This window comes from Bubalus bubalis, chromosome 5 (genome assembly GCF_019923935.1).
Source record: "Bubalus bubalis isolate 160015118507 breed Murrah chromosome 5, NDDB_SH_1, whole genome shotgun sequence".
NCBI classification, from domain to species: domain Eukaryota; kingdom Metazoa; phylum Chordata; class Mammalia; order Artiodactyla; family Bovidae; genus Bubalus; species Bubalus bubalis.
The window spans coordinates 68,410,589-68,436,841 of NC_059161.1; the positions used below are offsets into that span (position 1 = coordinate 68,410,589).

Below are 26,253 nucleotides of genomic sequence, written 5' to 3' on the forward strand. Positions count from 1 at the left end.
TAATGAAAATTCTTATTTTATGAAATGCAACTATTATGAAACTATATTTGAGTTATTTAAAACTGTTGTTTAAATTAGGCTTCTTAAATATTTTAAGAGAATGCTCTCAAACCTATAAACTTGTAATCATAATGTTTCATAAATTCAAAATAATATTTAGCAGTAATTAAACTCTACAAGTTTTAAAGTATAACCATATTTGAGTGTGAATAAACATAGTGAGTTTTATTAACCAGGCACATTTCAGAAACATGCCTTAGAAAAAATAGAAATTAGGGGGGGCATGAAATATAAGAAAATAATTGAGGAACTTTATGGTAGAAAGTACCTGAAAATTTTTAATTGTACAACTCTTTTAATTTAAGGTTACTTTTCTCTCAAGTTTAAAATGTTAAGCTTAGGAAAGTAGCAACATTTCAACCAAACATGCAAAGTGCTGGCTGTGAAGAGCTATGCTATACATATGCAAATTTAATTCTACCCTTGCTGTAACACTGAATAAATGCACATACTGTGTCCTAATGAAGCATTTCTTCTTAGCACTATTTTGAACTTACCATACAGTTCAGCCATCAGTAAAACATTATTTAAAATACTAGAAGTACAAGTACTTGTTAAAACCAAAGCTTTCATTAATTAATTCTACATCAGAATGCTGAAAATAACATATCTTACCTCCCTGTTCTGCCTTACTGGAAGGATATGAGATGTTATCCTCTTTTCAGGCTAACAAGTTGGCCTACTGTAATCCCACAGATGCTAGCAGAAGACACAAGACTCCTGAATCTGAAACTAATGATGCTATTACTCAGAGTAAAAGCAGCAGCCAAAGTTTCAGGATCTTTGAGTTCCCGCTCCCACAATGTAATGAGCAGAGAGCTGGGTGACAGTTGCATGCCCAATGGATTGGGTTATGAAAGGTTGCTGCTGAGCTGCGAATGACACCGGGATTCTTGGCCTCCAGAGGGGAGGAACTCCATCTGGGGCCAGTGACTTGGCTCCATCCTTGGCTCTGGAGAGAGACACACTATTTTTCAAGGCTGTTTGCAAAAATAGTGTCTCTGCTTACAAGATGGGCAGAAATGTGAGAGGTTCATGGACAGTGGTCTCCAAACAACTACCCAAAGCCTATAAAATAAGTAGTCTTATTACAGGGAACACACGGAAAATGCTCAGACATCTTTGCTCTGTGGACCATGAATGCAGACCTGCGCTGAACTTGCAGGAAGTCATGCCCTGAGAGCAGGAGGTAGTAATCAACAGTGAAAAGGTAACAGTCATTTTTCATTAGAGAAGATACTCTCCACAAAAGTGTCAAAGTATACTACTTTGCATGAGATGGGATTTTTCTCTTTGGATGCTCTTCAACAAGCTGCCTACAAATGGATATGAGAAGTGCCCTGGAAAAGAGGCCTTTATTTTCTAAACATGGTAAAACTTGGAGTTAAACAGATTGCATTCAAAATAAGTGTCTCAAGTGAGATGACTCAACTGAAACTTTGCTGCTCCTGGATCTGCTGTTTGCTGTCATCTAAAAAGAAGTCATCATTTCAGATCTTAAGTTTCGGTTGTGTCACATTCCTTGTGGCTCCGTATTTCAGTTATGCAATATTGCAGTGGAACCATTTTGCCCAGTTGAACGACAGCTTCATTTACGGTGTTGCTATAGTTCTGAGAACCCTCTAAGTAGACATCAAAGCAATTGCTCCATTTCTACTTAATCAATGTGTGTCTATTGGGAATAATACTAAAATGTGGTGCTATGCAAATTTTTCCACAGTTTATTGTGATCCACACAGTCAAAGGCTTTGGCATAGTCAATAAAGCAGAAATAGATGTTTTTCTGGAACTCTCTTGCTTTTTCCATGATCCAGCAGATGTTGGCAATTTGATCTCTGGTTCCTCTGCCTTTTCTAAAACCAGCTTGAACATCAGGAAGTTCACAGTTCACATATTGCTGAAGCCTGGCTTGGAGAATTTTGAGCATTACTTTACTCGCGTGTGAGATGAGTGCAATTGTGCAGTAGTTTGAGCATTCTTTGGCATTGCCTTTCTTTGGGACTGGAAGAGGAACTAAAAAGCCTCTTGATGAAAGTGAAAGCGGAGAGTGAAAAAGTTGGCTTAAAGCTCAACATTCAGAAAACGAAGATCATGGCATCTGGTCCCACCACTTCATGGGAAATAGATGGGGAAACAGTGGAAACAGTGTCAGACTTTATTTTTCTGGGCTCCAAAATCACTGCAGATGGTGACTGCCGCCATGAAATTAAAAGATGCTTACTCCTTGGAAGGAAAGTTATGACCAACCTAGATAGCATATTAAAAAGCAGAGACATTACTTTGCCAACAAAGGTTCGTCTAGTCAAGGCTATGGTTTTTCCTGTGGTCATGTATGGATGTGAGAGTTGGACTGTGAAGAAGGCTGAGCACTGAAGAATTGATGCTTTTGAACTGTGGTGTTGGAGAAGACTCTTGAGAGTGCCTTGGACTGCAAGGAGATCCAACCAGTCCATTCGGAAGGAGATCAGCCCTGGGATTTCTTTGGAAGGAATGATGCTAACGCTGAAACTCCAGTACTTTGGCCACCTCATGCGAAGAGTTGACTCATTGGAAAAGACTCTGATGCTGGGAGGGATTGGGGTCAGGAGGAGAAGGGGATGACAGAGGATGAGATGGCTGGATGGCATCACTGACTTGATGGACGTGAGTCTCAGTGAACTCCGGGAGTTGGTGATGAACAGGGAGGCCTGGTGTGCTGCGATTCATGGGGTCGCAAAGAGTCAGACACGACTGAGTGACTGATCTGATCTGATCTGATACAAATATTTAAAATAAATATGTTTTCCACTATAAGAGGCATAGGACACATCCTTATGAATCTACTAATTCATCAAGTACACAGATATAATTTATGCACACACTAAATAAACGGTATAGGAAGAAGTTTTAAGGAAAACCACAATCAAAACAATGAACTAAAATCAATGATTTTTTTTTTTTTGGTCTCATTTAAAAAAATGTGTACTACCTCCACTCTAAACCTAACAAAAATCTCCACAAAATAAGAAAATATCTTAAGTAACTTGGTATATGTTGTATAATATAAATGTTTAAGACTGTGCATGAGACTACTTGCAATAAAATTGTTTTATTTTTACTTATTATTTTGCTATTAATTCCTTCCTACAGAGGTTTTACTCTCATCTATTAACACCTAATCCATTGTTGGAGTATAAGAATTATCCCAGTTAACAAGATAATGTAAAAAAGAAGTTACTGCTCCATTTCATCCACCATCCATCCATTCCTTCACCATCCTTCCATCCATTCACCACCCATCCATTCATTTATTCATCCACCCACCCATTTTCCCAGTTATCTATATAATCCTTTCACCAATTAATTAATCCAGCAAATAATTAACTGTTGGGTTGCTTCATAACTGTGGTTCATAGAAAAGTGAGTAGGGACCTCTCTTGATGGGTTAAATAACATATTACTTTCACTGATCACACAATAGAGAAATTGTTACAGGAATGCATGATAGAAGGCCTTGTATAAGTCAGCTGGGATAGAGCAGAAGGTTTAAGAAAATGAGAAAGATGTATGTGTGTGCGTGCGCGTGTGTGTGTGCATGTTTGGAACATGAGTAGACTTAAAAGAAAAAAACTGAAGGAATAAGTTAGGCTTAAACCAATCCTAATGGAGAAGGCAATGGCAACCCACTCCAGTACTCTTGCCTGGAAAATCCCATGGACGGAGGAGCCTGGTCGGCTGCAGTCCATGGGGTCGCTAAGAGTCGGATACGACTGAGTGTCTTCACTTTCACTTTTCACTTTCATGCATTGGAGAAGGAAATGGCAACCCACTCCAGTGTTCTTGCCTGGAGAATCCCAGGGACAGGGACACCTCGTGGGCTGTCATCTATGGGGTTGCACAGAGTCGGACATGACTGATGTGACTTAGCAGCCACAGCAGCAGCAAACCAATCCTAAAACCCTAGCAGATAGGGTGATAAGATATTAAAGGCATTGGGGAAGGAAAGAGAGTGAAAGCACTATGAGGTTAGGAAACGTCAGTGCCCAGCCAGCTCCAACCTTGACTGAGTGGTTTACAGTCTCATCCTATCTCTGTTCACATTCACTGGTCTCCTCATCTCTGAGTCTGAATCTGACAGTGGAGACATACGGCACCCTAGAAATTCTACCACTCCTCTCCCCAGCCAATACCTATTAAGCCAAGGCTGCAGAGGGCCACACAGAAGAGAACTTCTCCTTTAGGCTTTGCTTTGTTGCCTGCTGATGTACCTCAAGTTAGAGATATTAATAGTTACCCGTTCCAGTCATTTCTGGAGTACTGAATACTTGCTATGAAGTATTCAAGGCACTAGTTTCTAGGGAGACAAAAATAAACAGGGAGGACAGAACACCTGCCTCTTTGGAAAATACAGCTTAGCAGTGGAGCGACAACTAAACAAGGCCAATGACACTTTCTATTAAAGGGAAAGGATGGGGTTCATAGAAGGATATGATGGAGAACTCAAGTCGGCAGGAGGCTACTGGAAAGTTTAAGCAACAAAGTAACAAAATTAAAATTTTCCTCTAGAAAGATGTCTGAAGTGTTGAAATATCTTGGAAATGAACAAAACTTCCACTTTTAAAGGTTAAGTGTTTATGTATGCTCTGATAAATGTAGCAATGTTCACCCAAATATTCTATATCATCCATCTCCTTTCCACATATAAGTTATAAGCATCTTTAGGGCAAGAAGGTCTCCTTTCACAGGGTAGTGGGACATACACAGTAAACATGTTTTAAATGCTTGTGATGTCTAATCCAAACCCAGAAAATACAACACACTGAAACTGTGTCTGTGTGCCTTCTGTAAGCAATGAATGATTTCATCATAAACCCTAAAAGTGGCTACAAATATGATTGACATGATTATAAGCACACTGATTTTGTTAGACTTTCATGTTTCATATGCCATGAAATAAAAAAAAATTATGTCAAAGTTTGACTAAAATTCTGTAATCAGTTCTTTAAAAATATCACCCAACTTCCCTCTCTGCCTATTTCCTTGGTCTGCACCAGAGGAGGCTGGGTTCGTGGATAGGAAATCAACTAACACTTTTCTCATAGATTAAATGTACAATAACCTCTCATCTTCAGGTGGAACTCCCTGTGGGACCCACATACGTATTTTAGAATGAGAGCAACTTCCTCCCTGGCTCTCCACATCAAAATTGATATCATTAGGGGGGAATTTTTACCTCTAAAATTTCACTTTAAATATCTAAATATGGGAAGAAGTGAAAGAGCACCTGGTGGAAAAATCAAGGCTTTCTGCTAATTATCGTCTCCACAATCCCTCCCAGGGAAGGGGGGTGGCCAATTAAGTTTAATTGCTGAGCACCAGGCGTGGAGTCTGGCTCCTCCAGAGTTCACAGCTGTAGCTGAAAGGATGTCTCCCAGAGCAGTGTTTCAGCCCCAAACTGACCTCCATGACACTTTACCCCTACACTCTCAAGCCGAAAAAGGGCAGACCCATCTTTAGAATGTAGCTGTATTATTTAGGATTGATTTTCAATTAAATTTCTTTCCTGAGTGTTAAGTATTCCCTGGTCTTTGCTACTTATTTGGTTTATGATAAGATTAATGCTGGAGAAAAACACACCTGTGGGTAAAAGTGTGCAAAATTTTCATTAAAAAACTCAAAACACACAATTCCATAAAGTTCAGAAGGCACTACATATATATATATATACACACACACACACACACATTTTAATTTTATAGAAAAGTTACTCCCTGCCTCTAATTCAGAAAATATCTCAAAAGTTGTCAATTATAGCAATCTCAAATAACCTGAAGATGAGTGTATTTTATATCCCCATCTTTGTAGGGTTGGATTTTCTGCTACTATTCCTTCTCTAATGCTTTTTTCTGGGATCCCAGTAACTAAGATTTTCAATGTATACTCTCCATCTGTCATTGACAGGAGTGAAATAGAAAATTCGTGCCTGATACACTCTCTTTTCAGATTTATTTTTATAATTGAGTTGCTATGCCACCTAGTCACCTTGACAGTTTCTGCAGTGCCTAGAACACACCCTTTCCCTCTGACACTCCTGTCCTAACTCAGATGCCATGATCTGCATAGAAAATGAATGAATCCTGGAATGACATTCCAGGTCTTCTGCAAGCATCTCTGCATCCAAGTTGCTGCTGGAGTGTGAGTAATCTCCACTCTGCATTCATTAGTCAGAGAAAAAGCAAAGAGGATTTATGGGAAATGATGGAATCTGGAGACTATTTTCTTTTTCTCTCAGGTGATTTTTTGACATCCTTTTTCTTTAGCTCTAGGAACACAAATAGTAGGCAAGAAATTCTCTAAAACATAATTAAATAATTATCATCTTTTAAGAAAAATATTGCATGTGAATTGGGACAAGAATATGTAATATGTAACTAAGATATATGTAGTCAAGAGAAATAAAGAAAAAGGACAAGCAGTAATGCCCAGACAGGTAGGAAGAATGAAAAAAGGAAGAAGCCAGAAAAGTGCAGGGCAATTATATAAGTATTAAATACTACACCAATGATGACTATAAAGAATGCAGTGGAGTTTACTGTGCGTTCTTTTGATACAGCGCCATCACAATCCAGTTACACGTCACAATGACATACGCTGTCCCTTGGCAGTTTTCTCGATGATGGTCAATTGGTCCTAGGGTTTCTGACTCTCCAAAACTGTATAAAACAGAAAGGTCAGCAAAAAAGGAAGTGACATCATTGAAACTATTTTAAAACAGATCTTGTAAGCTCCAGTTTACTTGAATAAATAATATTACAAGTAAATGCATGGGACAATTGGGAAAAGAGGTTTAAAAACAGATATATATATATAAATATAATTTTTGCCAAAATGAGTCATGTGAGAAAGCTTCAAGAATATAGAGCAAATTTACAGAGGAGAAGAAAGCTAAGTATTTTTCAGAACCTCAGTCAGATGTGTTAATTTGCTAGGGTTGCTATAACAAAGTATCACAAATTGGATGGCTTAAATCATACAAATTGATTGTCTTATGGGTCTGGAGCCTAGAATTTTGAAATCAAGACATGAGAGTGTTAGTTCTTTTTAGATCCAAGAGGAACACTGTTCCAGGTGTCTATCACTGGCTCGAAGATGGCCATCTTCACGTTCTTGTGGCATTCTTCCTGGATATGTGCATGCTGCTGCTGCTGCTGCTAAGTCACTTCAGTCGTGTCCAACTCTGTGCGATCCCATAGACGGCAGCCCACCAGGCTCCCCTGTCCCTGGGATTCTCCAGGCAAGAACACTGGAGTGGGTTGCCATTTCCTTCTCCAATGCAGGAAAGTGTGCGTGCTAGGTCACTTTAATTGTGTACAACTCTTTGCAACCCTAAGGACTGTAGCCCACCAGGCTTCTCTGTCCATGGGATTCTCCAGGCAAGAATACTGGAGTGGGTTGCCATTTTCTTCCTCCAGAGAATCTTCCCAACACAAGGATCGAACCCAAGTCTGTTATGTCTCCTGAATTGGCAGGTGGGTTCTTTACCACTAGGGCCACCTGGGAAGCCCTCCTGTATATGTATCCTGTATCTAAATTTCCCCTTTTTATAAAGACACAAGTCTATTGGATCAGGAACCCACCCTACTCCATTATGACTTTATCTTAACTAATCATATCTGCAATGATCCTATTTCCAAAAAAGGTCACATTCTGAGGTACTTGGGCTTAGGACTTCAACCCAGGAAATTTGGTCAGCACATAATACAACTTGTAATGGGTAGGAACCTCTTTTAAAGATAAAAATACACTAGCAGATAACCCACATTGACTATTTTTATTTTGATGTTACCTGGTTGAGTAACAAAAGGCACATATTTCTTATAATTCATATAACGTTAAGCAAGCAATTTAAAATTATATACAAATAATAAAAATTTAACATTTTTTGTTATTTATTCACTTTTTAAATTATCATGACAGTAATGTCATTTTGTTGCAGTCAAATCATATTTAGAATGTGAAAGTGCTTTTGGCAACTACAGTATTTTTTGAATTTCAATATGGGTCATGAGTGATTCCATCACCCCCTAGTTTTCTCTATTCAATGCTCTGTGGTAACCTAAATGGGAAGGAAATCCAAAAAAGAGGACGTATATATACGTATGGCTGTTTCACTTTGCTGTGCAGCAGGAAATAGCACATTGTAAAGCCACTATACTCCAATAAAAAAGAAAAAACCACAGCAACGACAACAGCAACAAGGAAACCCAGCTCACCTTGGATGTTTGGGGGCCGGGGAGAGCAGCACCTGTAGTACCACAGAGAAACACCAGAGGGAGCAAGAAATCACAAACTCCTGAAAAGGAAACCAGCAAATACCTCTCGTTGGGGAAATGGCACACACAATTCCAGAGATGCTGCTGCTGCTAAGGCTTGAGAGGTCCCCAGAGTCTCTACCCAAATTGATTGGTGAAGGCCTTCCCCTGTATGAGGCCAGGCTATATAACGACTGGTGAAAGTGTCTGGGTTTTTTTCTATCATGACAAATAATAATAATAATAACGTATATGAAGAAACAGGGAAATTCGGGCCAAACTGAAGGAACAAATTCTCCAGAAAATGACACTAAAGAGATGGAGATCTATGAATTACCTGACAAAGAATTCAAAGTAATCATCTTATGGAAGTCAAGTACTTCACGACAACACAGATAGACAACTGAATGAAATCAGGAAAATAATCCATGTAAAAAATGAGAACATTAGGAGATAAGACACTCTTAAAAAGAACTAAACAGACATACCAGAGCTTAAGAATTCAGTAAATGGATTGAAAAATTCACTAAAAAGATTTAACAGGAGAGTCAATCAAGCAGATGAATTCGTGAACTTGAAGGCAAGTCGACATGCTACAACATGGATGAAGCTGGAGGATATGAGAAGTCCAAAACGGTCGAATGCTCAGAGACAGAAAGTAGACGGTGTCTTCCAGGAAGTGGGGGGAGGTGGAGGAGGGGAGTGGTCAATGGACAGTTTCAGTTGTATAAGATAAAGAAGTCCTAGAGATATGTAACACAACAATGCACATTTGGTTAATCTGCACACTTAAAAATGGTTCAGATGGCAAATTTTATGTGTTTCTGATAATAATAATAAAGCAGAGAGGAGCCCTGAAATGGCCTAACTGTACTCAGTTATAGCACAGTTATTCAGATGATTCAGACACAACTTAGTGACTAAACAATAATTCAGGTGATCCAGAATGTGTTCACATTATTTTTTAGGTGTCTTTGTAAATGAAATTTTTAAAAAGTAAACTCTCCTTATGAGGAGACAGAGTCTTTCCTAGGATATGTCCAGAATGGGAGAGTTGGGATGGGGGAGTGTGGAGGACATAGAAAGGGGCATTTTCATACCATAATTTGAGAAACCCAGTGTATGTGATTAATTCAGACCTCATGCATGAAAGAGTGGGCTTCCCTGGTGGTTCAGACAGTAAAGAATCTGCCCACAATGCAGGAGACACAGGTTCAATCCCTGGGTTGGGGAGATCGCCTGGTGAAGGGAACAGCTACCCACTGCAGTATACTTGCCTGAAGAATCACATAGACAGAGTAGCCTGGTAGGCTACAGTCCATGGGGTTGCAAAGAGTCAGACATGACCTAGTGACTAACACACACACACACACACACACACACACACATGAAAGAGTACAGCTTTCGACACCATTTAGCTGCCCTTTCAAATGCCAAATTGCCAGGAAGAAGAGAAATACAGGGTGCTAGCACCCATAGTCAACCTTTACCCTGACTGTAACCTTTGGTGAATTCTTACATGTTTCTGAAAAATAATAAGAAATTTAAATTTTAATGAACTTTGTTGTAAATGGGAACTACAAAGAACAAAACCATTTTTAATAACAAGAAATTGGATTGCTCTCAGATTAAATCTTCACCAAGATCTAAAACTTTCTAAACATTAAGCTGGTAATAGTTTCTGAGTCTCATTTTCTTTAGTTACTGCTCACTAGTTTGAACTATACTAAATGTCAATACACTTGCTTCCTAATTTCCATAATTATGGAATTTTATATTCTACAATTTCATGTTAATTGAAATTAAAAGTGTGAAGCAATCTTCTCTTTATCAAAAAAAATAAAATAAAAAAACACACATCCATTCCATACAGTTGCCATAGCACTATCATTTCACCACCAAACTGTGCAGAGCAGACATTGTTCACTTCCTGTATGTACATCTTATCAAGTCCAAGGCCCAATTCTTTACTGTAACTGCTATTATTGAAGAGTATAATATCAAATATTATTCCTGTGCTGAGGAGATCTGATTGATCAATTCAACAATGCAGAAATCATTCTAGTCAGATATTCACTAAATATTAGCCATGCAACAAGATACCTCATAACTGTAATTCAATAATTTAATTAAAATAACCATATGAAATAAAATAGTGGTCACAGACTTGGAAATAATTGAACATTAAAGATTTAATAGCCATCTAAAGGATAAGCTTCTTTATTGCACATTTGGCAGTTAAGTGAAGACAATAACATTCCCAGCTAATGCTCAAATATGAGCATTATTACCACTTGGATATTTGCAAAGATGGCTCAGATAATTGCCATAAACCATTGAGAGTACATACTGTTAAGCATTCATGTACTTGACCCTAAGCATTTAGAAACACGTTCTGCTCTTTGAAAGTGTAACTGGCTAGGATTGAGGCCATCTGTAACTAAAGTACAAGTGTGCCATTTGAAGATTAAAGTACAGGTCTATGCATGCCTATAGATTAATACTGGTAACCCATTTCATGAGAAAGTTTAAAATAATAGAACTTTGAATAATTTTAAGGTTCAATTAGTAATGACAAAATTGCAAAGCTGGCAAAATTACAGTTGACCCTTGAACAACATTGGTTTGAACTGCCCTGGTCCACTTATATGGGGACTTTTAAAAATAAATATACAGTCCCCCTGAGGCAGGAGCTAGAAGGGCTCAGGGTTAGCACACAGGATCCCTGTGGACCGATACTCCAATGTGAAGAAAGCAGGAGCACGATAGAAGCTGAGCCCTGCCACGATTAAAGATAAGTGACATATTTCTCATTCTCGAGATCGAGGAGACCTTCCTGACTATAAAGTGCATTGGAGGTCAGAAGAAAGGTGGTGTCAAGCTACACATAGACCTCTTCACTTGCCTAAGAGATAGGCATGCACACACGGGAGTACCCCCAGATAAACCATATACAGACTCAGAACCAGGCAAAGCAAGATGACTGGCCAAAGGAAACCCAGAAGAAATGCCCCATGAGAGGGATTTAAACTACCAGGAGGTAGTGAATACTGGATGTTTCTTAATTTATCTTCTATATTCAGAATTAATAAGATATGATTACATGATACTTTGGCCACCTGATGCGAACAGCCAACTCACTGGAAAAGACCCTGATGCTGGGAAAGATTGAAGGCAGAAGGAGAAGGGGACAACAGAGCATGAGATGGTTGGATGGCATCACCAACTCGATGGACATCAGTTTGAGCAAGCTCTGGGAGATAGTAAAGGACAGGGAAGCCTGGCGTGCTGCAGTCCATGAGGTCACAAAGAGTCAGACACAACTTATCAACTGAACAACAGCAGCAATATACAGAATTAATAAGATATGATTATCTGAATCAGATGTTCTTGGAAGTCAAAGAGTTGAAATTTTAGAGAATAAAGAAAGACACTCACTCCAGGTAAACAGCTCTCCTCAAGCCTTGCTCCATTTCAGGACCCCAGCAGATTTCCACTGGACTTCCAGCAACTGTCAGCGAGTGTGTCTTGGGCCCTGTGAGGGGCCTAAAGCTTCTCTGGGCAGCTTCCATGTGTCTTTTGGAAAAGAAAGAGGTCATCACACTATTATTCTCTTTTTATCCAGCTGTACTGGAGAAGGAAATGGCAACCCACTCCAGTATTCTTGCCTGGAGAATCCCATGGATGGAGGAGCTTGGTGGGCTACAGTCCATGGGTCGCAGAGTCGGACACAACTGAGCGACTTCACTTCACTTTCACTTACTGTCTTCTCAGTGGACACGAGGCAATTTATAGCTCCACACTTTGGTTAAGATCCCTATACAGAAACCTAAATTCACAAGTATCACGTTCGTAATTTGCTCCTTATTGACTGTAACCCCAAGCTGCTTTCACTCCACACTGACTGCTCCTGAGTGGGGAACACTTAAATTGGGTCTCTGGACAAAGGCTAAGGCAAAGTGAGCCAGAAGAAGGAGGAGGAGGAGGAGAAGCAAAAGAAGGAACAGAAGACAAAGAAGGAGAACGAAATGGAGGAGGAAGAAAAGGAGAAGCAGTGAGCAGTCGTCAGCCCATATCTGAGAGAAAGAGACCTCAGAATACCGTAAGGAAATCAGAACAGCCCGGCCCCCAACTACACACTGAAAGATTAAGGCCTGCACCCAGGAGGGGCTTCCCCACACTTAGAAAATGCAGATGCAACCCCCAAGCCATCTTGCTCCTGCTGCTGCTGCTGCTGCGTTGCTTCAGTCGTGTCCGACTCTGTGCGACCCATAGACGGCAGCCCAGCAGGCTTCCCGTCCCTGGGATTCTCCAGGCAAGAACACTGGAGTGGGTTTCCATTTCCTTGCGCTACACGCTTATTCATCCAAAGAATATTTACTGAGCACCTTTATTTATTTAAGCACCAGAGTAGGTAGAGGAGATACAGAACAGATTAGCCAAACTTTGCTCACAAGCAGTTTGCATTCTAGTGGGGCAAAAACAGTCCATCGATAAATACAACAAGAAAATATGAGACAGTAATACTGGCTAGGGGAAAGTTAAGTAGGATGGTTTGAAAAAATTTATATAATTTTTATATACAAATTTTTTTATTTTCATTTTCAGATTTTTAAAAATAATTTTATTAGCAGATGTGATGCTCAGAGAAGACCTAACAGAGGTGGGGATATTTAAGCTAAGACCACAAGAAACGGGCACCCATTTATTTGAAGATCAAGAGAGCATCAAGGATGAAAACCCCTAAGGCAAAGGATTTGACTGTAGGAGGAATGAGCACACCTGTGGGCTAATGTGCCAGGGATGAAGCAGGGAGTAGAAGAAGATCAGGGTGAGGCAGGCGGGGGTATGGAAGGGCCTCAGGGATGGAAGGGGTCTTGGAGCAAGGGTTACTGTGGAGCAGGTCTGGACAGCCAGCTCCTGGGGTGCTGGGTCCTTGGGAGATCCAGAGAAATAATGGTAACCACGGCCATTAATTGGTCAGGTGAACTTCGTGCTGCATAATACAAGTGATTCTGCCAAACCTGCAATGACCCAGCAATCTACACCTACTCCCATTTTAGTGTGAAAACGGAAACAGAGAGGGCTCACCAATGCCTCATAGCAAGTCACTGGCAGACTTGGGATTTGCAATATTTTATGACTTTCTTAGGTTGGATTCCATGGTGAACGGCAGAGGACACATGAGCTGGGCTGCTGCGGTGTTTCCTGCTTCCTTAGTTCTCTCTGCTCCCTCTGTCCACGGCCCCTGGAGAGGAGCTCCCACCCGGGCTCCCCTCTGCCCTCCTCTCTGACCCAGCTCTGTCCCAGGATGTCCTTATCACACGTAGACCTGAAACTCAAGGGGTTTTGTGTGCGCCTCCAGTTGTTGGAGCAGATCCCACCCCAGAGAGCCGTCCTCAGAGGGGCCATTGTTGACCAGCTTACTCTTTGAAATTCACTCCCTAACTATTAATCCCTCATGAATCACAGCCTTGTCCTGACAGAGGAATTTGCATTAAAGAAGCTGTGAACCATGCTGGGCAGGGCCACGCAAGACGGATGGGTCATAGTGAAGTTCTGACAAATTGTGGCCCGCTGGAGGAGGAAACTAGGAACCCACTCCAGTATTCTTGCTGCAAGAACCCCATGAACAATATGAAAAGGCAAAAAACTATGACACTGGAAGATGAACCCCCCAGGTCAGAAGGTGTCCAATATGTGGCTGAGATGAGGTAGTGAGATGGCATCACTGACTCGATGGACATAAATTTGAGCCAACGCCGGGGGATCATGGAGGACAGAGGAGCCTGGTGTGCTGCAGTCCAAAGGGTTTCAAAGAGACATGACTTAGCAACTGAACATCAACAATCATTAATCTACAGCTATCAAAGGGAGTAGGCGCTTGGAATATAGGTGAATTTTTAGTGTCACCTAAATGTAGCACATTTAAGATTTCTTATATATAGTAAAAAGTGCATATTAACTAGGACAATTAAAACATCCCAACTCCCTAGTTTATTGGAAAGCCTTTCAGTTGCATTAACATATTCTGCCCATTAGTCCACTTAGTTCAGTTCAGTTCATTTCAGTTCAGTCGCTCAGTAGTGTCTGACTCTTTGCGACCCCATGAATCGCAGTACACCAGGCCTCCCTGTCCATCACCAACTCCCGGAGTTCACTCAGACTCATGTCCATCGAGTCAGTAATGTCATCCAGCCATCTCATCCTCCTCTGTCGTCCCCTTCTCCTCCTGCCCCCAATCCCTCCCAGCCTCAGAGTCTTTTCCAATGAGTCAACTCTTCGCATGACGTGGCCAAAGTACTGGAGTTTCAGCTTTAGCATCATTCCTTCCAAAGAAATCCCAGGGCTGATCTCCTTCAGAATCGACTGGTTGGATCTCCTTGCAGTCCAAGGGACTCTCAAGAGTCTTCTCCAACACCACAGTTCAAAAGCATCAATTCTTCAGCGCTCAGCCTTCTTCACAGTCCAACTCTCACATCCATACATGACCACAGGAAAATCCATAGCCTTGACTAGACGGACCTTTGTTGGCAAAGTAATGTCTCTTCTTTTCAATTAGTCCACTTAACCAACTCACAACTACTTCACTGAATAAACACAGAAAATGTAAGCGTCACAGGGTCACAGGGTAAGCGTCACAGGGTGCTGCAGTCTGTGGGGTCGACATGAGTCCAACTGAGCGACTGAACTGAAGTGCCACAGGACACAATAAAGGCAAGATTGTTAACATCACATTAGAGTTCAAAAACAGGGCAATGTAACTTTCAAACTGCAAGAGTTTCTTTAAAAGCCGAAGCAAGTTTTTTAAAGTGAACTCATACTTGTGATGAGTCTGTAAAAGAAAAAATAAATTGCTCTACTTTGCCTCTGAACAGGAAAAACTCATTTTATATAAGGAACATTCCACGGATTTTTATTTAACCACACGCATTTGACTGAGTGTGTCTGAAGTACTTCAGCACCTCTTGGTATGTCATCATTCTGCACTCATTTAGGATTCAGTGAAACATCACAGAGCATAATATATTCATTTGGTAACCATTTGGATGTCACATTTATTTCTATAGGTGTTCAATTGTAATTCGACATTACTGGGCACTCAGGAAAAGTGTTAGCCTTAATTTCTAGATTTGCCCACTGTTAGAATTCATCCTCTGCATCTAAATCAGCATATTTGCATATACAATATATTCTTAATCTGAGCTTTATGTTTTAAAAAACCTCTTTTTCCTGATTATCACGTTTAAATGCAAATTGTTTGACACACTGCGAGTCTGCACAGTTGTGAAGCAATCTTATAAAGCAAGAGAGTCCAGAGGTTAGCTATACCTGCCAAAGTTATATGAGGCTGTTTTATTTTCTTATTAAAAAGGCACATTGAGACAAAATATCAGAAGCATATTTTGGCAAATTTTCCCCCAAAGCAAAACCCAACCAGGCCACATTAAAATAGAAATGTTGCTGTTGTTATTCTGTTACTGTGTCCTGCTCTTTAGGACCCCATGGACTGCAGCATGCCTGGCTTCCCTGTTATTCACAATCTCCCAGAGTCTGCTCAAATTCATGTCCATTGAGTCAGTGATGCCATCCAACCATTTGATCTTCTGTCATCCCCTTCTCTTCCTGCCCTCCACTCTTCCCAGCATCAGGGGCTTTTCCAATAAGTCAGCTCTTCACATCAGGTGGCCAGAGTACTGGAGCTTCAGCTTCAGCATCAGTCCCAGGGTTGATTTCCTTTAGGATTGACTGGTCTGATCTCCTTGCTGTCCAAGAGACTCTCCAGAGTCTTCTCCAACACCACAGTTCCAAAACATCAGTTGTTTGGTGCTCAGCCTTCTTTATGGTTTGATTCTCACATCCATACATGACTACTGGGAAAACTATAGTTTTGACTATATTGACATCTGTTGGCAATGTTCTGTCTCTGCTTTTAAATTCGTTGTCTAGATTTGTCATAGCTTTCCTTCCAAGGAGCAAGCATCTTTTAATTTAACGGCTGCAGCCACCATTTGCACTGATTTTGGAGCCCAAGAAAATAAAATCTGCCACTGATTCCACTTTTTCTCCTTCTATTTATCATGAAGTGATGGGACCAGATGCCATGATCTTATTTTTTTGAATGTTGAGTTTTAACCCAGCATTTTCACTCTCTTCTTTCATCCTCATCAAGAGTCTCTTAAATTCCTCTTCACTGTCTGTCATTAGAGTGGTAACATCTGCATACCTGAGGTTATTGATGTTTCTCCTGGCAATCTTGATTCCAGGCTTCCCTTGTGGTTCAGCTGGTAAAGAATCCGCCTGGAATGTGGAAGACCTGGGTTCGATCCTTGGTTTGGGAAGATCCCCTGGAGAAGGGAAAGGTTACCCACTCCATTATTCTGGCCTGGAGAATTCCATGGACTATACAGTCCATGGGGTCGCAAAGAATTGGACATGACTGAACGACTTTCACTTTTAGTCTTGATTCCAGCTTGTGATTCATCCAGCCTGGCATTTCACATTTCATATAAGTTAAATAAGCAGGGTGACAACATACAGCCTTGACATACTCCTTTTCCAATTTTGAATCAGTATGTTCCTCCAGGTCTAGTTCTGTTGCTTCTTGACCTGCACACAGGTTTCTCAGGAGGCAGGTAAGGTTGTCTGGTATTCCCATTTCTTTAGGAATTTCCCACAGTTTGTTGTAATCCAGACAGTCAAAGGCTTCAGCATAGTCAATGAAGAAGAAGTAGATGTTTTGGGGGAATTCACCTTACATATCATGGATTTTGAGGAAAGTTATCCCATGCATGGGGCTTCCCAGGTGGCTCAGTGGTAAAGGATTTACTGCCAAACAGAAGACAGGAGTTTGATCTCTGGGTCAGGAAAATTCCCTGGAGAAGGAAATGGCAACCCATTCCAAAATTCTTGCCTGAGAAATCCCATGGTCTGAGGAACCTCTTGGGCTACAGTCCTTAGGGTTGCAGAGAGTCAGACACAACTTAGGACTTAACAACAACAACAGGACCTCACAATGTGACCTCCTCATGTTTGAGCAAAGGGGGCTGAATCATAACACAGGGGTTAGGACATGATTTTGAAAGTGGTTGGATGCTTCTGAGGTTTAACTGCCAGCATGAGAACTGAAAAGTGGGAGTGAGAAAGTTATGGATGGAAAATGTTCCAGCTCTAAGGACAGATATAAAGATAAAGATATAAATTACAGCTATGATCTGCTGAACTAAGGCTCCAGGGTCACCATAAAATACAAATATGTGTGCATGTGATAATTTTCCATTATTCATCATATAGGAATATTAAACAAATCATAATAATACATCTTATTGAAAATTAAAACCATTTACATAAATTAAACTCAATATATATATATAAATGAGAATATAAATGTGTGTATTTTATATAGGCTAGAATTGTTTATTATTGGTTATATAGCAGCATTATTCTTACTTATAACATTATTAACTATAAATAAGATCTAAAATACATTTAAAAATAAACTCATTCTATGAGGCCACCATCACCCTAATACCAAAACCTGACAAAGATCCCACAAAAAAAGAAAACTACAGGCCAATATCACTGATGAACATAGATGCAAAAATCCTTAACAAAATTCTAGCAATCAGAATCCAACAACACATTAAAAATATCATACACCATGACCAAGTAGGCTTTATCCCAGGGATGCAAGGATTCTTCAATATCCGCAAATCAATCAATGTAATACACCACATTAACAAATTGAAAAATAAAAACCATATGATTATCTCAATAGATGCAGAGAAAGCCTTTGCAAAATTCAACATCCATTTATGATCAAAACTCTCCAGAAAGCAGGAATAGAAGGAACATACCTCAACATAATAAAAGCTATATATGACAAACCCACAGCAAACATTATCCTCAATGGTGAAAAATTGAAAGCATTTCCTCTAAAGTCAGGAACAAGACAAGGGAGCCCACTTTCACCATTACTATTCAACATAGTTTTGGAAGTTTTGGCCACAGCAATCAGAACAGAAAAAGAAATAAAAGGAATCCAAATTGGAAAAGAAGAAGTAAAGCTCTCACTGTTTGCAGATGACATGATCCTCTACATAGAAAACCCTAAAGACTCCACCAGAAAATTACTAGAACTAATCAATGACTATAGTAAAGTTGCAAGATATAAAATCAACACACAGAAATCCCTTGCATTCCTATACACTAATAATGAGAAAACAGAAAGAGAAATTAAGGAAACAATTCCATTCACCATTGCAATGGAAAGAATAAAATACTTAGGAATATATCTACCTAAAGAAACTAAAGACCTATATATAGAAAACTATAAAACACTGGTGAAAGAAATCAAAGAGGACACTAATAGATGGAGAAATATACCATGTTCATGGATTGGAAGAATCAATATAGTGAACATGAGTATACTACCCAAAGCAATCTATAGATTCAATGCAATCCCTATCAAGCTACCAACAGCATTCTTCACAGAGCTAGAACAAATAATTTCACAATTTGTATGGAAATACAAAAAACCTTGAATAGCCAAAGTGATCTTGAGAAAGAAGAATGGAACTGGAGGAATCAACCTACCTGACTTCAGGCTCTACTACAAAGCCACAGTTATCAAGACAGTATGGTACTGGCACAAAGACAGAAATATAGATCAATGGAACAAAATAGAAAGCCCAGAGATAAATCCACGCACATACGGACACCTTATCTTTGACAAAGGAGGAAAGAATATACAATGGATTAAAGACAATCTCTTTAACAAGTGGTGCTGGGAAATCTGGTCAACCACTTGTAAAAGAATGAAACTAGAACACTTTCTAACACCATACAAAAATAAACTCAAAATGGATTAAAGATCTAAACGTAAGACCAGAAACTATAAAACTCCTAGAGGAGAACATAGGCAAAACACTCTCTGACTTACATCACAGCAGGATCCTCTATGACCCACCTCCCAGAATATTGGAAATAAAAGCAAAAATAAACAAATGGGACCTAATTAACCTTAAAAGCTTCTGCACATCAAAGGAAACTATTAGCAAGGTGAAAAGACAGCCCTCAGAATGGGAGAAGATAATAGCAAATGAAGCAACTGACAAACAACTAATCTCGAGAATATACAAGCAACTCCTACAGCTCAACTCCAGAAAAATAAATGACCCAATCAAAAAATGGGCCAAAGAAGTAAATAGACATTTCTCCAAAGAAGACATACAGATGGCTAGCAAACACATGAAAAGATGCTCAACATCACTCATTACCAGAGAAATGCACATCAAAACCACTATGAGGTACCATTTCACACCAGTCAGAATGGCTGCGATCCAAAAGTCTACAAGTAATAAATGCTGGAGAGGGTGTGGAGAAAAGGGAACCCTCTTACACTGTTGGTGGGAATGCAAACTAGTACAGCCACTATGGAGAACAGTGTGGAGATTCCTTAAAAAACTGGAAATAGACCTGCCTTATGATCCAGCAATCCCACTGCTGGGCATACACACTGAGGAAACCAGAAGGGAAAGAGACACGTGTACCCCAATGTTCATCGCAGCACTGTTTATAATAGCCAGGACATGGAAGCAACCTAGATGTCCATCAGCAGATGAATGGATAAGAAAGCAGTGGTACATATACACAATGGAGTATTATTCAGCCATTAAAAAGAATACATTTGAATCAGTTCTAATGAGGTGGATGAAACTGGAGCCTATTATACAGAGTGAAGTAAGCCAGAAAGAAAAACACCAATACAGTATACTAACACATATATATGGAATTTAGAAAGATGGTAACAATAACCCCGTGTATGAGACAGCAAAAGAGACACTGATGTATAGAACGGTCTTATGGACTCTGTGAGAGAGGGAGAGGGTGGGAAGATTTGGGAGAATGGCATTGAAACATGTAAAATATCATGTATGAAATGAGTTGCCAGTCCAGGTTCGATGCACAATACTGGATGCTTGGGGCTGGTGCACTGGGATGACCCAGAGGGATGGAATGGGGAGGGAGGAGGGTTCAGGATGGGGAACACATGTATACCTGTGGCGGATTCATTTTGATATTTGGCAAAACTAATATAGTTATGTAAAGTTTAAAAATAAAATAAAATTAAAAATTAAAAAAAAAAATAAGATCTCCAAAATGATACCTCTTCACAGATATACAAGGAAATTTAAACACCCTTTTACAGAAGACAAAGTAGAGATAGATATTTGAATTTGTAATTTAGTGAGCTAATCATGAATAAAAAAAGGGCTAACTCTTCTTCCATATTTTCCTGTGGATTCTAAATATATTTAAGTTGTCTACAATTCTCAAAGCCAATATATTCTCTACTGAGAAAACCAGCTGGGAAGCAGTAAATCGTTGCCAAATTAATTTATTTGTATTTATCCTTGGCCTTGTAAAAACTGAATCATCAATGAATGAATGAAAGAATGAACTGTAAACAAATAGATGCATAAGTTATTACTTGGATCCAGTTTGAGGTTCTGGTGGAGTCATCAACACACACACAGAAGCACCCACGGTGTCCTGGGTCAACCCTTAGCTATTCCCTTTGGGGGCTGTGACTCCACATTCTCCTAAGTGACTCACATCTTAAAACTGAGAAGTGCTGCTCCTGAGAATAGGTCCTAACCTCGAAGAACTGAAGTGGCACAGCCTCCCTTTTAAATAGCATATGTCATATAGAAAAAAAATGTGTGATAGTTTAGCATGTATAATTATATCAGCTGAGACAAAATATTTTTTAAAAGAAAATCTGACTTAACAGGGGAAGTAAAAGAGGACTTTTAAATAATCATGGACTCTTTTTTTCTGACTACTATTCCTAGCCCAAATGTCTGTTTTACCATATGTTTGCAGATCTTAATTTTAATTTTTTTAGACTGTAAATTCACCAAATGGTATACAGTTATCACAAGTTCACATCATTTAATACATGAAAGAAAATTTTCATTAAAAAAGAGTACTTTCTGTTTCAAATTTTCCAATTAGAAAGAGTCAAGATTCTACAACGCAGTTTTTCTTTTCTTTCTTTTCCTTTTTTTTTTTTTTTTTTTTTTTTTGACAAACACCATTAATCCAAATTCTGAAGTAAGAGGAGAAAAAAATGGAATTTTTATTTTATAAAAAAAGCTAGAGTTTGTTATGACATTTAAGTGCCTCTGAATAACTAAATAAATGACCTGTATGAAGTAAAACATCCATTCTTTCAAACTGAATTTTTTTTTGTTTGACCTTGAGCTGACAGTCATATCAAATTTTCAAACTTTATCAAGTAGAATGCTATTGGTCTTAGACACTATTTAAAATCACAAAAACTTTCCTCCAGGTGATAGGAGAAATAGCATTTCTAGTAAACAGATATTAACCCTTTACCTAATGAGATTAATTTGTTTCTCTTGGGTTTCATATCTATCCAGAATGATATCTTTTCAGAGGATTTCTGCTTTATCAGAGATGGCAGACAAACATTTAATCACCCCCTCACCTCTGTTCCTTTCTGCTGACCTGTTTCCTAAGAGGGAAGATGTGGTTGCCGAGCAACAGACTACTCTGAAGAGCACACAGCAGTCCACCTCCTTCACTTGGTAAAAGGCAGGCTGTGCAAAGCTAACCTAACCAAGGCTTGGACACCAGGAAGGGGACTGGGTTGGGTCTCCTTTCCCAGCAATGACAGCATTGTAGTCAGTTGTGGAGTCCAGCAGCCATATAATTGCACAGCTGCAAAATATCAAATTTCTTTGTAAGAAGTTACTAAATTAGAGTGAACTAAATGTTTAAGTACTAAAAATAACCAGCCTAAGTCTCAGAACATGTAATAAATCAAAAAGTACTGTTTAGTTTCAAGATAATGACTTCTGTTTTCTCATGTGGTTTAGATCAGAAAGCAGAGCAATATCTTATTTATGCAATTTATTTACTTATTAATCTATCTATGTGTCTGTCTAACTTATTTATGTTGCATGGGATATTTGACATATTAATAAATACACGTAATTAATTTCACCTAAAGGCTATTCATTAGATTTTTCCCTGACTTCAACCGTACCGTCCTGTATTTACATAGTTGATTTTAAATTGAAAATTCACTTAGTGTTCCAGAAATTAAGATATTTCTTGTTGCTTTCTGTGAACAAGAGTGGCCAAGTCTGAATAATCTCTAAATCGTTTAAATTTCAGCATATTTCTGTCATCAGACGTGAGTTCCCAAGTCTTCAGTAAATTTGCTGCTCTGTCCAAACTTTTAAGCAAATCAATAAGACTCAATAAACTTGATTTTTGCTCTATTTCAGGACTAAAATGAGGCACAATTTCATAAAAGATATGTTTAGTCTCTTTATTGAAAGTAAAAACTCTGAGGAAAACCTTAAATCAGCTAAACATCAATAATGTTTTAAAAAGTTATGAGAACCTTGCAAAAGTGCTATACATTTCCCCCAAATAATGCCCTTTGTAGCAACATGGATGGAGCTAGAAATCATCATGCTAAGTGAAGTGAACAGAAGGCAGGTAACTCTCATATGACATATAGCTTATATGTGGATTCCTAAAAATATGATCCAAATTAAATTATTTACAAAAATAGAAACAGACTCACAGACATACAAAACAAATTATGGTTAACAAAGGGGTGGAGAGATATATTAGTAGTTTGAGATTTACAGATCAGATCAGGTCAGATCAGTCGCTCAGTCGTATCTGACTCTTTGCGACCCCATGAATCGCAGCACACCAGGCCCCCCTGTCCATCACCAACTCCCGGAGTTCACTCAGACTCACGTCCATCGAGTCAGCGATGCCATCCAGCCATCTCATCCTCTGTCATCCCCTTCTCCTCTTGCCACCAATCCCTCCCAGCATCAGAGTCTTTTCCAATGAGTCAACTCTTCACAGGAGGTGGCCAAAGTACTGGAGTTTCAGCTTTAGCATCATTCCTTCCAAAGAAATCCCAGGGCTGATCTCCTTCAGAATGGACTGGTTGGATCTCCTTGCAGTCCAAGGCACTCTCAAGAGTCTTCTCCAACACCACAGTTCAAAAGCATCAATTCTTCAGCACTCAGCCTTCTTCACAGTCCAACTCTCACATCCATACATGACCACAGGAAAAACCATAGCCCTGACCAGACGAACCTTTGTTGGCAAAGTAATGTCTCTGCTTTTCAATATGCTATCTAGGTTGGTCATAACTTTCCTTCCAAGGAGTAAGTGCCTTTTAATTTCATGGCTGCAGTCACCATCTTCAGTGATTTTGGAGCCCAGAAAAATAAACTCTGACACTGTTTCCACTGTTTCCCCATCTATATCCCATGAAATGATGGGACTGGATGCCATGATCTTTGTTTTCTGAATGTTGAGCTTTAAGCCAACTTTTTCACTCTCCACTTTCACTTTCATCAAGAGGCTTTTGAGTTCCTCTTCACTTTCTGCCATAAGGGTGGTGTCATCTGCATATCTGAGGTTATTGAGATTTCTCCCGGCAATCTTGACTCCAGCTTGTGTTTCTTCCAGTCCAGCGTTTCTCATGATGTACTCTGCATATAAGTTAAATAAACAGGGTGACAATATACAGCCTTGACAAGCTCCTTTTCCTATTTGGAACCAGTCTGTTGTTCCATGTCCAGTTCTAACTGTTGCTTCCTGACCTGCATACAAATTTCTCAAGAGGCAGATCAGGTGGTCTGGTATTCCCATCTCTTTCAGAATTTTCCACAGTTGATTGTGATCCACACAGTCAAAGGCTTTGGCATAGTCAATAAAGCAGAAATAGATGTTTTTCTGGAACTCTCTTGCTTTTTCCATGATCCAGCAGATGTTGGCAATTTGATCTCTGGTTCCTCTGCCTTTTCTAAAACCAGCTGGAACATCAGGAAGTTCACGGTTCACATATTGCTGAAGCCTGGCTTGGAGAATTTTGAGCACTACTTTACTAGCGTGTGAGATGAGTGCAATTGTGCGGTAGTTTGAGCATTCTTTGGCATTGCCTTTCTTTGGGATTGGAATGAAAACTGACCTTTTCTAGTCCTGTGGCCACTGCTGAGTTTTCCAAATTTGCTGGCATACTGAGTGCAGCACTTTCACAGCATCATCTTTCAGGATTTGGAATAGCTCAAGTGGAATTCCATCACCTCCACTAGCTTTGTTCGTAGTGATGCTTTCTAAGGCCCACTTGACTTCATATTCCAGGATGTCTAGCTCTAGGTCCATGATCACACCATCCTGATTATCTGGGTCGTGAAGATCTTTTTTGTACAGTTCTTCTGTGTATTCTTGCTATCTCTTCTTAACATCTTCTGCTTCTGTTAGGTCCATACCATTTCTGTCCTTTATCGAGCCCATCTTTGCACGAAATGTTCCTTTGGTATCTCTGATTTTCTTGAAGAGATCCCTAGACTTTCCCATTCTGTTGTTTTCCTCTATTTCTTTGCATTGATCGCTGAAGAAGGCTTTCTTATCTCTTCTTGCTGTTCTTTGGAACTCTGCATTCAGATGCATATATCTTTCCTTTGTTCCTTTGCTTTTCGCTTCTCTTCTTTTCACAGCTATTTGTAAGGCCTCCCCAGCCATTTTGCTTTTTTGCAATTCTTTTCCATGGGGATGGTCTTGATCCCTGTCTCCTGTACAATGTCACGAACCTCATTCCATAGTTCATCAGGCACTCTATCTATCAGATCTAGGCCTTTAAATCTATTTCTCACTTCCACTGTATAATCATAAGGGATTTGATTTAGGTCATACCTGAATGGTCTAGTGGTTTTCCCTACTTTCTTCAATTTAAGTCTGAATTTGGCAATAAGGAGTTCATGGTCTGAGCCACAGTCAGTTCCCGGTCTTGTTTTTGTTGACTGTATAGAGCTCTCCATCTTTGGCTACAAAGAATATAATCAATCTGATTTCAGTGTTGACCATCTGGTGATGTCCATGTGTAGAGTCTTCTCTTGTGTTGTTGGAAGAGGGTGTTTGTTATGACCATTGCATTTTCTTGGCAAAACTCTATTAGTCTTTGCCCTGCTTCATTCTGTATTCCAAGGCCAAATTTGCCTGTTACTCCAGGTGTTTCTTGACCTCCTACTTTTGCATTCCAGTCCCCTATAATGAAAAGGACATCTTTTTTGGGTGTTAGTTCTAAAAGGTCTTATTGATCTTCATAGAACTATTCAACTTCAGCTTCTTCAGCATTACTGGTTGGGGCATAGACTTGGATTACTGTGGTATTGAATGGTTTGCCTTGGAAACGAACAGAGGTCATTCTGTCATTTTTGAGATTGCATCCAAGTACTGTATTTTGGACTCTTTTGTTGACCATGACGGCCACTCCATTTCTTCTGAGGGATTCCTGCCCGAAGTAGTAGATATAATGGTCATCTGAGTTAAATTCACCCATTTCAGTCCATTTCAGTTCGCTGATTCCTAGAATGTCGACATTCACTCTTGTCATCTCTTGTTTGACCACTTCCAATTTGCCTTGATTCATGGACCTGACATTCCAGGTTTCAGATACATACTACTATATATGGAGAAGGCAATGGCACCCCACTCCAGTACTCTTGCCTGGAAAATCCCATGGATGGAGGAGCCTGGTAGGCTGCAGACCAGGCGGTCGCTGAGAGTCGGGCACGACTGAGTGACTTCACTTTCACTTTTCACTTTCATGCACTGGAGAAGGAAATGGCAACCCACTCCAGTGTTCTTGCCTGGAGAATTCCAGGGACAGAGGAGCCTGGTGGGCTGCCATCTGTGGGGTTGCACGGAGTCGGACACGAGTGAAGCGACTTAGCAGCAGCAGCAGCAGCACTACTATATATAAAACTGAAAAATAACAAAGACCTGCTGTAGAGCACAGGGAATTAACCCTATTCAGTATTATAATAACTTA

General features: G+C 39.7%; 2 long non-coding RNA genes across 2 annotated transcripts in view; both read right to left on the bottom strand.

Annotated features, from left to right (window-relative positions):
- Positions 1–6,612: 6,612 nt before the first annotated feature.
- Positions 6,613–9,581, bottom strand: LOC123333730. The gene is made up of 2 exons (XR_006551218.1): positions 8,313–9,581; positions 6,613–6,752 (listed from the first exon to the last, which is right to left on the bottom strand). It is a non-coding gene; the product is annotated as an uncharacterized LOC123333730 (long non-coding RNA).
- Positions 9,582–11,610: 2,029 nt separating this feature from the next.
- Positions 11,611–26,253, bottom strand: part of LOC112585119 — a 74,031-nt gene continuing 59,388 nt past the window's right edge. The window contains exon 3 of the long non-coding RNA XR_006641109.1: positions 11,611–11,927. This is a non-coding gene — a long non-coding RNA (uncharacterized LOC112585119). The remainder of the gene's footprint in view (positions 11,928–26,253) is intronic.